We start from the raw sequence: 12,857 nt of genomic DNA, 5'->3' as shown, positions 1-12,857 counted from the left end.
GCCAAGGATCAATCATTGCCAAATTTAATTAGGACTGGTTAATGACATTTAAGCCTATCATTAAATCTGAATTCACGTAACCTATTTACCATTAGACAAAAATATTTTAATCCCCAAAATTAAGAACTATAATAAATTCTCAGTGCATTTATGCAGAGACATATGCACTTTTCAGTGTATATCTGTGAATATGCATTATTAAAAATGGAGGATTTTTAACCCGAGAGACAATCAGGGTTCATACTGCCGCGTTTTTTTTTTTCAAAAAAGTTTATAAATTACGCACGGGATATATATATTTTTAAATACTCTGCATTTATTGGTATTTGATCAGTCATGGCGTTATTGTTTTGTTGAGGAAATATATAAATTGTCTCAAATTTTGAAAATCATTCAATAATTATATCATTATATTGATTTTTATATTATTATTATTATTATTATTAAAGATCAGCCGGTATTCTCCCGGCCCGGGCCTTTTCCAAGTGGTGGCCCGGCCTTGGCCCCCTCTTTAGGGAGTGTCTGAGACCTAAGTCTCCCATTGTATGTGTGTGTGTGTGAGAGAGAGAGAGAGAGAGACTCAGCAATCAACATTTGCACCAATAACTCACTACAGTTGTGACCGGGTGTGGAAGTGTGAATTGCTCATTACTCTAAAATTTGTTCATGATTGCAGCCATGTATAAACGTAAGTATCCATTCTTACAGTATTCATTACCTTTGTAACTTGTGAGTTCATTACCTTTGTAACTTGTGAGTTCATTACCTTGTACCTAGTTCAGCCATCAAAACTTTGGAGCCCGGTCCCTGGACCCATTGTGTACCTCTGTAATCTGTAAATACCTTTGTAACTTGTCATGATTGTGACTAGACCTACCTGGAGTTCATTACCTTTGTAAATTGTGAGTTCATTACCTTTGTAAATTGTGAATTCATTACCTCTGTAACTTGCTCAGCTATCAAAACTTTGAGGCCCAGTCCCTGGACCCATTATGTACCTCTGTAATCTTTTGACTACCGCCCACAGGATGGGTATGGGGTGCATAATAAACATATTAAACTAAAAACTCCCATGGGAGGAGGCACAAGTACCTCCTCATCTTTGGGACCAACTGTCCCCAGGCCTAGCCACAAGCTAGGCCTCTCTGGTCTGCCATCCCCACCCCAAGGGGGTAAATGGGAATGACAGTCTTATGAGCTAAAGGCTCGGGCTCTGGCACCTACCCTACCCTAGAAGGGTTAGGCATGGTGTCGATGTATTGATTTTATTAAATATATTAAATTATATTGATAATAATAATCATATTGATATATCAAATTTTGAAAATCATTCAATAATTATATCAGATTATATTGATAATATTAATTATATAAAATTATATTGATAATTATTGATAATAATTATATTGATAATTATTGATAATATTAATTATATAAATTATATAAAATTTTGAGTCATTCAATAATTATATCAAACAAGAAATAGTTTATCCTTAGTTTTAAATTACCCAATCCTGTCATAGAAAATTATTTTTATGTGATGGACAACACCATCTATATAGATTGGTTACCTGGAGGTTATTCCGGGGATCAACGCCCCCGCGGCCCGGTCCATGACCAGGCCTCCCGATGGATCAGGGCCTGATCAACTAGGCTGTTACTGCTGGCCGCACGCAGTCCAACGTACGAGCCACAGCCCGGCTGATCCGGCACCGACTTTATGTATCTGTCCAGCTCTCTCTTGAAGGCAGCCAGGGGCTTATTGACAATTCCCCTAATGCTTGATGGGAGGCTGTTGAACAGTTTTGGGCCCCGGACACTTATGGTGTTTTCTCTTAGTGTACCAATGGCGCCCCTACTTTTTATTGGCGGCATTTTGCATCGCCTGCCCAGTCTTTTACTTTCGTAGGGAGTGATTTCTGTGTGCAGATTTGGGACCATTCCTTCCAAGTTTTTTTTTATTAGGGTTTGAAGCCTATCGACTACACGAGGGTCATTAAGGCTTCATGTAACGTGTTCAGCAACAGTTAAGAATACTTCAATAACAAAAAAATACAAACTGAAGTAAATTTACTGTATATAAACTGAAAGAGATATACGTCTCGATGTATATACGCTGAAAGAGATATACTTCTCGATATATATATACACTGAAAGATGTATACCTCGTAGTGTATGTACAGTGAAAGAGATATACCTTTCAGTGTATATACACTGAATATACCTCTCTCTGTATATGCCCTGACAGAGATATACCTAACGGTGTATATCCTTGTCATCTTCAGTTTTTTATCATCATTGTGATTTAATTCCGTTACCTCTTAAATAAATATTAATCATTAATTTTTAAGATGTATTAAAAAATTCTCTTAAACAATCTAACGTTAAATCTTGCCTCTCCGCCTATTTTAAAATAGAAAATAAGTTTTTATTCATTTATACATCAACATACAATGTACTAATTGCAAGATTTTTACAGTGTACCTTCATTTACTGTATTTTACGTATTTCTTTAAAAAATTTGCATTTTTTTATGAGTAGATTTTTAAAATTTAACATAAATAATTTTAACTGATAATGAAAATTTATTATGCAGGGGTGGGGGTTTATTCTAGTATGAGGGGGTTTATTCTAGTGCTGGGGGGTTTATTCTAGTGTGGGGGGTTTATTCTAGTATGTGGGGGTTCTTATTGTAGTGCTGGGGTGGGGGGTTATTCTAGTGTGGGGGGTTTATTCTAGTGTGGGGGGTTTATTCTAGTGTGTGGGGTTTATTCTAGTGTGTGGGGGTCTATTCTAGTGTGTGGGGGTTCTTATTCTGGTGCTAGGATGGAGGTTTATTCTAGTGTGTGGGGGTTTATTCTAGTGTGTGGGGGTTTATTCTAGTGTGTGGGGGGTTTATTCTAGTGTGTGGGGGTCTATTCTAGTGTGTGGGGGTTCTTATTCTAGTGCTGGGGTGGGGGTTTATTCTAGTGTGTGGGGGTTTATTCTAGTGTGTGGGGGTTTATTCTAGTGTGTGGGGGTTTATTCTAGTGTGTGGGGGTCTATTCTAGTGTGTGGGGGTTCTTATTCTAGTGCTGGGGTGGGGGTTTATTCTAGTGTGTGGGGGTTTATTCTAGTGAGTGGGGGTTTATTCTAGTGTGTGGGGGTTCTTATTCTAGTGCTGGGGTGGGGGTTTATTCTAGTGTGTGGGGGTTTATTCTAGTGTGGGGGGGTTTATTCTTGTGTGTGGGGGTCTATTCTAGTGTGTGGGGGTTCTTATTCTAGTGCTGGGGTGGGGGTTTATTCTAGTGTGTGGGGGTTTATTCTAGTGTGTGGGGGTTCTTATTCTAGTGCTGGGGTGAGAGTTTATTCTAGTGTGTGGGGTTTATTCTAGTGAGTTGGGGTTTATTCTAGTATGTGGGGGTTCTTATTCTAGTGCGTGGGGGTTTATTCTAGTGTGTGGGGGTTCTTATTCTGGTGCTGGGGTGGGGGTTTATTCTAGTGTGTGAAGGTTCTTATTCTAGTGCTGGGGTGGGGGTTTATTCTAGTGTGTGGAGGTTCTTATTCTAGTGCTGGGGTGGGGATTTATTCTAGTGTGTGAAGGTTCTTATTCTAGTGCTGGGGTGGGGGTTTATTCTAGTGTGTGAAGGTTCTTATTCTAGTGCTGGGGTGGGGGTTTATTCTAGTGTGTGGGATGGACGCCCCTTTGCTATGGCGTGACTGGGTGTTCACTCTATTTCACATCTGTCTCAGTGTTTCTTTTTCAGTGAGTGGCGACTTCGGTGGCTGCAGTTTTACTGGTGTTTAGGTTGTTCCAGAGTTCATCACGGGTGTCTGTGTCCACAGTGATCCCGTTGATAGATCCGTAGTGCTAATAACCTTGTCGTTGCAACACCTAAAACATGAAAGAAGGAGAAATATCATCAGCTGACTAAGATGTCGCGAAATATCAAGTTCTCTCGTCTCAGTAATCTACTTAAAACCTTAAGTTTTGAAGGGGTGGACCGGTAAGCCAGCGGAAGGCCTCGGTCAGATGACCAAAAACTCCAACGGCGGGTCATCATCTGACTAAGACCCGCGTCAGGAAACACTTGTCCTGTTTCCTGACAAACCTGACCTAATCTAAGCTCTTGTCTCATTCTCTGGAGCAGAGAGACCTAATAATATACAGGAAAATACTTCCCAGTCAGGTGTTACCCAAATATATGCTGTCTTAACATCTTACTGGAGTGAGAGACACTAAAGGAAGTGTAGAGTAAACCCAGTGAAAGCAAGTGTATCATGGATATGATTAGAAAACACTGTATCTTCATACGTGGTCCAAGACTCATTAACCTGCTATCAGCAGATATCAGAATTATTGCTGGATAATAATATCGAAGATGACATCACAGAGAGCGAGATCTCTAATTCCTTAAATAAAACTATACTTCTCTATATCACTGTCTTTCACACTTTTGATAAAAAAAAAAAACACACTCAGAATTTTCCTACCAAAAATTATTGAGAGGCCGACTCACCAAAAAAAAAAATTGATACCAATAAAGCATGACAGCGGGAAGAAATAGAACTTGCATTTTCGTGTCTGTAATACTAGAACGAAACACAGTAAAGAGAACAGTGAAAAGTTATTATCTTCAGAACTCGAGGTCACCAGGTCACGAATTTCCGTGAAAGTGGTGACAGGCGGAGCTGATGTAGACTTATTGATGGCACCTTGTTAGTGGAGGGGGCGGCTGATGTTTTGGAACGTGGAAAGGAAGGAGGGAGGGGGGGGGGGGTTGACGAAAGTGTGAAGTGAGGGAGGCTGGGAGACGGGTCTGGAGTGGGTGTAGGGAAGATGGAGGCAACCGGTGTGCAGGGCGGATGTGGAAGACAGTATGGTCGTGGGTGTATGCGAAGGTGTGAACTGGGTGTAGGTGGGGGTGTGGGCTGATTGGAGACGGAAGTGTGGGTGGTGAGGAGCGGAACGAAACAATTGGTTTCGCCAGTCTGCCTCGCTGTCAGTAGGTGTTGATCGCGTCAGACACGGCAGACTCTGCCTCGCTGTCAGCAGGTGTTGGTCGTGTCAGACACGGTAAACACAGTATTAACGGCAAAATAAGAACTGAATACGACAAGCGTAAATAAGTATATTATAATACTCTTAAACCAGAGTCAGTTTATACTTAATTGTATAAAAAATGTAGAATACCAGCACGATGATGAATGAGACTCATGCAATACCTGGATGATCTTTACTGAAGGTAGACCAAGGCTTAGGAACTGAACATGATATAATCTTAAGGCTGTTGTAGTCGTAATCAAGGTTAAGGGACTGAACACCATCATACTACATCTCCATTACTCATCGCTCCACTACTTTCATCTCTGTGATGGGTTAATGAAGTCTGCTGTGCGAAACATCTCTCCAATAAATATATGCCCAGGTGTTGCACATGTTTCCTATTCATCAAGCCAGACTTAGTTTCTTGTTACACTTGACGACTTTGCAACTTTCTTAGGTTATTGTTGTGCATATTGTTAGTATAACTTTGTTTTAAATAAATTATTAATCTTATCATGTACATCACCAATGATCTTCTCTAATCTTTCAGCGCTGAAGATGTTGTTGTTATTGTTATTTGTCTATTGTATTCACAGTGTACCAGAACCTTTTGGTTATTCAGTGTATTATCATGTGGGAGTTCGATACGTGGATTAGGTAAGAAATACTCACGTAGGCTGTTATTACGTATAATTGCTGTTATGTGGAGAGAGCCCGCAGCCGTTACCTTGCCTCCTTGGTCACACCCGTAATACTGACTGGCCGCCCACAGTACCCTATGTAAGGGGGCCTTTGATACTGCTGCGGTCAGCACAATATGAATTCAGATAGTGACTCAGGCAGAGACGGTTGGTCGTTGAGTCAACGGTACCTGGTTACTGGTAACTGGTTACTACTACTGAGACTGGTAACTGCTACTACTGAGCACATAACAGCAATTATACGTAATAACAGCCTACGTGAGTATTTCTTACCTAATCCACGTATCGAACTCCCACATGATAGTATTAGACACATTCTGTATCAAAGATTATATAACAAAATTACACTGTCAATACCAGTTTGCTGCTGCCGTGGTCAATACATTCTTACATTACATGAATCATAATCACAACGCAACTAAAACTTAAAAATTTATTTTTTCCATATTCAGAAATCCAAGTCCATAAAATGTTCCAGATTGCCAGCCATGAACGTAAGGAAATTCAGACGAAACTGGAAATATCCTCACCATTTATGCAGAAAGAGATGCTGGAGTCAGTCGAGCAAGCAGCCTGTGGGAAGCGTGGCGCCCACTCCCCCCACGTCATGGTGACACTATAGATGAAACTCAGAAATGTTTGGGAATAATAAATGATGTTTATCTCGGCCTTGGTATATGTGTGTGTGTGTGTGTGTGTGTTCGCGTGTGTCATGCTGAAAACAAATGCATCCCAGTAATGTTTAAATGTTGCCACCAGGGGTGAATTTATTAATCCAAATGGCACATTATATTTCTGGAGAAATAATTGACAGATTCTTGACGCCATCAACGTCATCCAAGGCCGCGTCAGACTACATCTATCATTGTTATCTACAAGTATCACAATTTTTACACTTACATTATCTCTATCAACAGGTATCACTATTTTTAAAATTAAGAACACAAAAATATAAGAAATGAGGAACACTGCAGCAGGCCTACTGACTCATGCTAGGCAAGTCTAACTCTTTACCTACACGGATCACTACCTTTGTAATCATAATTAACTACAAAGACACAGAAATGTGAGTTTCGAAGACTGATGATGCCCTCTTCGGCAGACAGGAATTAAAGAGTAAATAACCACAACAATATCGAGGACTACAACGAAACAGATCGGGAAGATTTCCTAGCACCGATGTGAAATATGAAAAATCCGTTGCAGGAACACAGTGTGAAGGGACCAAGACTCATCAGCCCTTCTCATCTTACATAACGAGGATGACCAACAAACATTTGGCTCTCTTCAAGAGAGACCTTGACAAGTTCCTCAGGTCAGTTCGTGATCAGCCGGACTGTGGTGCATATATTGGACATCATGCTGCTACCACCAACACACTGGTTGAACAGGTTATTCACAGGATGGCCAAGTCTGAGACCAGTCTGTGTGGGCGTCGACCCTCGGAACACTATCCAGGTAGACTCCAGGTAGGTAGATTATTTCTTAAGAGCGGTACACTGTTGAGATGTGATTTCCCGTCAGCAGAACACCACGAACACGGCGCTGCTCCTGTGTTTACAAGTCAGACCCCGCACTGGGTATGAAGCCAAGTGCAAAACTTCAACCTATAGTGTTCTTAGGAACACAAACCGGTTAGCATTCATAGTGATTAAGAGGTGAGGCCCAAGGGCTGGAGCTGCTTTCCCACCAGTACAAACAGGTCAGTAAGTACACAACCACAGGACTCGGTCACATGACCAAAAGCTCCATCTAACGTGTAATGGTACAAGGAAAGCATTTGCCTTGTTTCCTGACGAATAAAATAACATCTCCAACCACACAAATTAATACCTAAGGACCAAGAGCTAGAGCTATATCTCCGAACACAATCTAGTACCCACAAACCCTCTTCAAAACCGTCCTCACAAACGTTGTTCCGGCGCACAGCATGTGGATGACCCGCTTTCCGAGTATTTGACTATTGTGGGATGCTGTTTGTAAGTGCTTGACCCTCGCTCGACCTGACCTACCTTGTATTTGCGGTCACTTGTCCTTGCTGGTAACACAAGGGGTATTGACGCCCCTTCTTAATGCATTAACGGTCTGGATAGAAGTATTTAGACCTGGTTTTCTATGTTTTGTGCTGGTTTAGGACCATTTTAGGCCCTTCGATTCTTCCTCTGTAGCCCCCTGGGACGCCAGTTAGTCACGCCGGGGCTGTTTGAGGCTTGTAATTGCCCAGTTCAGAGGTCGGTCTTACTTTCCCGACTGCGGAATTCTTGGACTGATTGACGTGTCGAGTTTGATGTCTAAATAAGAGCGTAAATTATCTTGTGTGTACTTTATTAAAAGGAACTTTTCTCAAATTTCGTTGAGTACAATCAATTTTGTAATTAGCATTGTTGTTCATTGTAAGACATACACACACACACACATAACATATACATGTCGTGACGAACAGGTAAAACTTAAGATTATGGCTTAAATAACAACGCTCTTCTTACCGAATAAGGCAGGCGAAAATTTGTGTATGAAATAAGTTCACAAAAATTATTCTGAAGCTAACGAAAAAAATTATATTTCATTGTGTTTGTTCATTATTAAATTATTGTAAACTTATCTAAAATATATTTCGTTGGATTAGGCTAAATTAAATTGCGCTTGTTATAATAAGGTTAGGTAAGTTTTTGAAGGTTCTTTTGGTACAAAATCATTAATTTTTACGTTAACATAAATGAAAAAATATATCTTTAAACGTATAAAAGAAAATTTTAGAAAGGACTTAATTTTAATTGAGTTCTTGCTAATTGAGCAATTTTACCTATTCGGCACGACATTTATATATATAATGTCGCTCCTAAGGGTTTCTAAGGGTTATTGGCACCTTGAAAGGCAGGTGTGCCAATGTCTGGTACTCCCCCTCTTATCTTTGTCACCCCTTTCATGCCCACACCATAACTCTCGTCTCCATCCGGGCTATCAAGAGTGCCATAAGAAGAGAGAGAGGTTGGCACTCACGCAGAGTTCTCTCTCACTCGCCAGTGTCATAGATTCTCAGTTATCTAAGTGGCTTGAACAGTGGTGGCATTGGAACTTTTACTCACACTTCAACCCTCAACGGAAGTCCTTTAAGCCCGTTGGACCACTCAGATCGGCACTTCCGAGGACACGGTGCCACTAGAGCCGGAGTTAACAAGGTGGCACCCGGAGAAGGAATGTGAAGAGGATAACAAGAAAAGTTTGTAAGACTCCTGGACTGAGAGAGCCGCCAGGACCAGTCTCGGGAGGGTAAGCTCCGCCAGATACCTTCCTGGATATGAGGACGCCACTACATCGTAGGTGGGGTTACAGACATGTTTTATGAGTCAACTCTTCGGAAGGTGTGTCAGGGCTGGTTTATAATGTCCCTCAGGGGAGGTCAAACTCTGGAATTTCGTGTACTACAGTTGATTCTACGTAAAGACCGGGGATACCGCATCCTACAGCCGACTCCTCCCTGATGTACTAAAGTAGCTTAATTCTTCTGCTGTCGAGGAGAGCAAGAACCAGTCGTTCTGGTTCATCTCTTGCTCACATCCTTGTGGTTCTTTCGACATGATGGCTCACGAAACTTTCCAGTGCACTTTCCAGTAGTTTCTCTGCAGATCTGCAGACCTACGTGCGGACCCGCGCTGAATTTTGGATTCAGCCTCAAGAGACGATTTTATTTGTCACCGCCACTCATCCTGTAAATAAACATACTGACAATGACAGTTCACTTCAACCTAAATAGCTGACACACAATTATCAATGAGAAAATAGATTAGATGATTTTTTTTTTGCACCATCAATAAGAACAAAAACAATCAGAACTGTATGTTGCGAAAAAAGTGGCATAAAGAGGACATTAAAAATCGTTCTTTACAAACAACGATAAAAGAAAGGAATAGAATACAAGAGGAGGTAATATATAATGTTTATTATATATATTAATACAGTTTACAAAGTCAACAGTTAGATGAATAAGAGACATGAGTGACATGTAGGTATCTTTATTGTGGAGACTTAAGGCCCACCAGCGACTTCAGTACAGAGAAAAATACCACCTATGGTAGAAAACATGAAGTAGTCGTTAGAGGTGATCAGTCCTCTCAGCCTTGATGGCTCTGCTGGGGACGGTGGAAGACGTTAAGAAGTAGTTTGAGGTGATCAGTCCCCTCAGTCTTGAATGGAGGTGTTCAATCCAAATGTTTGATGAATCTAGAGATGCTTATGGAAGCCCTTCTCTTTATAGGAGTGATGAAGCCACTGTCTGGCGAAACATCACGGTAAAGATACCCAAGTTTTGCGCATTTGTCTTATTCATCTCGCTGTTGAAACTGAAGGATGGACTGAGACATGAACAAACCCAGGGTGTCAGGCTGAGTGAGACAAACCCAGGGTGTCAGGCTGAGTGAGACAAACCCAGGGTGTCAAGCTGAGTGAGACAAACAAACCCAGGGTGTCAGGCTGAGTGAGGCATAAACAAACCCAGGGTGTCAGGCTGAGTGAGACAAACCCAAGGTGTCAGGCTGAGTGAGGCATAAACAAACCCAGGGTGTCAGGCTGAGTGAGGCATAAACAAACCCAGGGTGTCAGGCTGAGTGAGGCATAAACAAACCCAGGGTGTCAGGCTGAGTGAGGCATAAACAAACCCAGGGTGTCAGGCTGAGTGAGGCATAAACAAACCCAGGGTGTCAGGCTGAGTGAGGCATAAACAAACCCAGGGTGTCAGGCTGAGTGAGGCATAAACAAACCCAGGGTGGCAGGCTGAGTGAGGCATAAACAAACCCAGGGTGTCAGGCTGAGTGAGGCATAAACAAACCCAGGGTGTCAGGCTGAGTGAGGCATAAACAAACCCAGGGTGTCAGGCTGAGTGAGGCATAAACAAACCCAGGGTGTCAGGCTGAGTGAGGCATAAACAAACCCAGGGTGTCAGGCTGAGTGAGGCATAAACAAACCCAGGGTGTCAGGCTGAGTGAGGCATAAACAAACCCAGGGTGTCAGGCTGGGTGAGGCATAAACAAACCCAGGGTGTCAGGCTGAGTGAGGCATAAACAAACCCATGGCAGGCTGAGTGAGGCATAAACAAACCCAGGGTGTCAGGCTGAGTGAGGCATAAACAAACCCAGGGTGTCAGGCTGAGTGAGGCATAAACAAACCCAGGGTGTCAGGCTGAGTGAGGCATAAACAAACCCAGGGTGTCAGGCTGAGTGAGGCATAAACAAACCCAGGGTGTCAGGCTGGGTGAGGCATAAACAAACCCAGGGTGTCAGGCTGAGTGAGACAAACCCAGAGTGTCAAGGAGCTGCCACACCAGTCTGTCTCTTCTCTAAATATAAAAGACAAACAATGGCTGACACCTTAACACCATCCGCACACTAGCACAAACGCGCGCACGCACGCACACGCACACGCACACACGCACACGCACACGCACACGCACACGCACACGCACACACGCACACGCACACACACACGTGAAGCAGTATCGCTGAATAGTGCTCCCAGGATATAGCGTTCTAGTGGCTGTCCTAAGATATTATTAGCGGTCATCGTACGTGAGTGAATCAGTGAACATACCTACAAGAGTGTAATAGCTTTCAAGAGTGCGAATAATGCGATAAGATCAAGAATTTTACAATTTAAATTTGAATGAATTGTGAGTGAGGGAGGGTAGCAGTCAGCTGATCAGGCTGCTGGCTGCAGTGTTGACACAAAATATCCAAACAGTTAATTGGGTTAATGGTGTGTTCTGAAATATTAACGAATACATATGTTAGTTGGTTATAACAGCAGTGTAGTGATAAGGTCATAAAAGAGTGATTAAGTAAATACTGAAAGTAAGAAAAAATTAGTCAATCCCCAGCTGTTGGTGTTGTGAAGGTAGCTAACATCATCAGACTTGTTATGACCATAATACTGTACTAAAGAAAAAAGAGGGAATACCAAGTCTTAAAAGAAAAAGAAAATAAAAACTTGAATGCATGATAAAGTTCCTGAAGGAGTTACAAAATTGAAGGAGTTGATAGCAGCCGACCAGCAGGAACCTCCATTGTTGTGCAGACGACATCACTTGCCTATTTGTGGTTAATTTTGGTTAGTGTCTAAAGTCTCAGTGTCTCGCCCTGCTGGTTGTATGCTATACCATCTCTCTCTCCCTATTTCAGTACCAGGAGATAGATAGTGGTAACCCTGATAATGTTTAGTAAATTATCTAAATATCGCCAGGTAAACTCCAGAAGAGTTGTGTAGCCTAGTGAACCCCCCTCCCTGACAGCGACAAGCTAGTAAACAAGTACGCACATACAAACACACATGTGCACCCGTAATTATTATTATAATAAACATTAGTATATATTAATAAGGAATTGAGTGAGAAAAATAATCCTATAATCTTCAAAAAGTAAAGTAGCGTAGTGTGCGAAGATCTGGGCTGGGAGAGTACCGGTGAAACAACAACAATAACAAATAGTGTTAACGTGACCCCCCCTTCTTTTTCAAAGAACAAGAAGCTTGTAAAAACACACACACACAAACACAAGTGTACACAATTAATATTATATAGTATATATTAGTGTATATTAATAAGGAATTGATTGTGAAATTTTTTTTTATAATCTTCAAAAGAGTAGCGTAGCCTAGTGTGTGCACGCACATCCATACACACCCACACACACACACACCCACCCACACACACCCCCCCCCCCACACACACACACACACACACACACACACACACACACACACACACACACACACACACACACACACACACACCCACACACACACACCCACACACACACACCCACACACACACACCCACACACACACACCCACACACACACACACACACACACACACACACACACACACACACACACACACACACACACACACACACACACACACACACACACACACACACACACACACACACACACACACTCACACACCCACCCACCCACACACACACACGCACACACACACACACACACACACACACACACACACACACACACACACACACACACACACACACACACACACACACACTGCCAGACTCACACATACACTCCCCCCCTCCCCCACCGACATCTCACTCCTTCACCTGATCCCTCCCCTCCCTC

The sequence above is a fragment of the Cherax quadricarinatus genome, chromosome 5 (genome assembly GCF_038502225.1).
Source record: "Cherax quadricarinatus isolate ZL_2023a chromosome 5, ASM3850222v1, whole genome shotgun sequence".
Classification (NCBI taxonomy): Eukaryota; Metazoa; Arthropoda; class Malacostraca; order Decapoda; family Parastacidae; genus Cherax; species Cherax quadricarinatus.
This window is presented reverse-complemented; position numbering follows the sequence as displayed.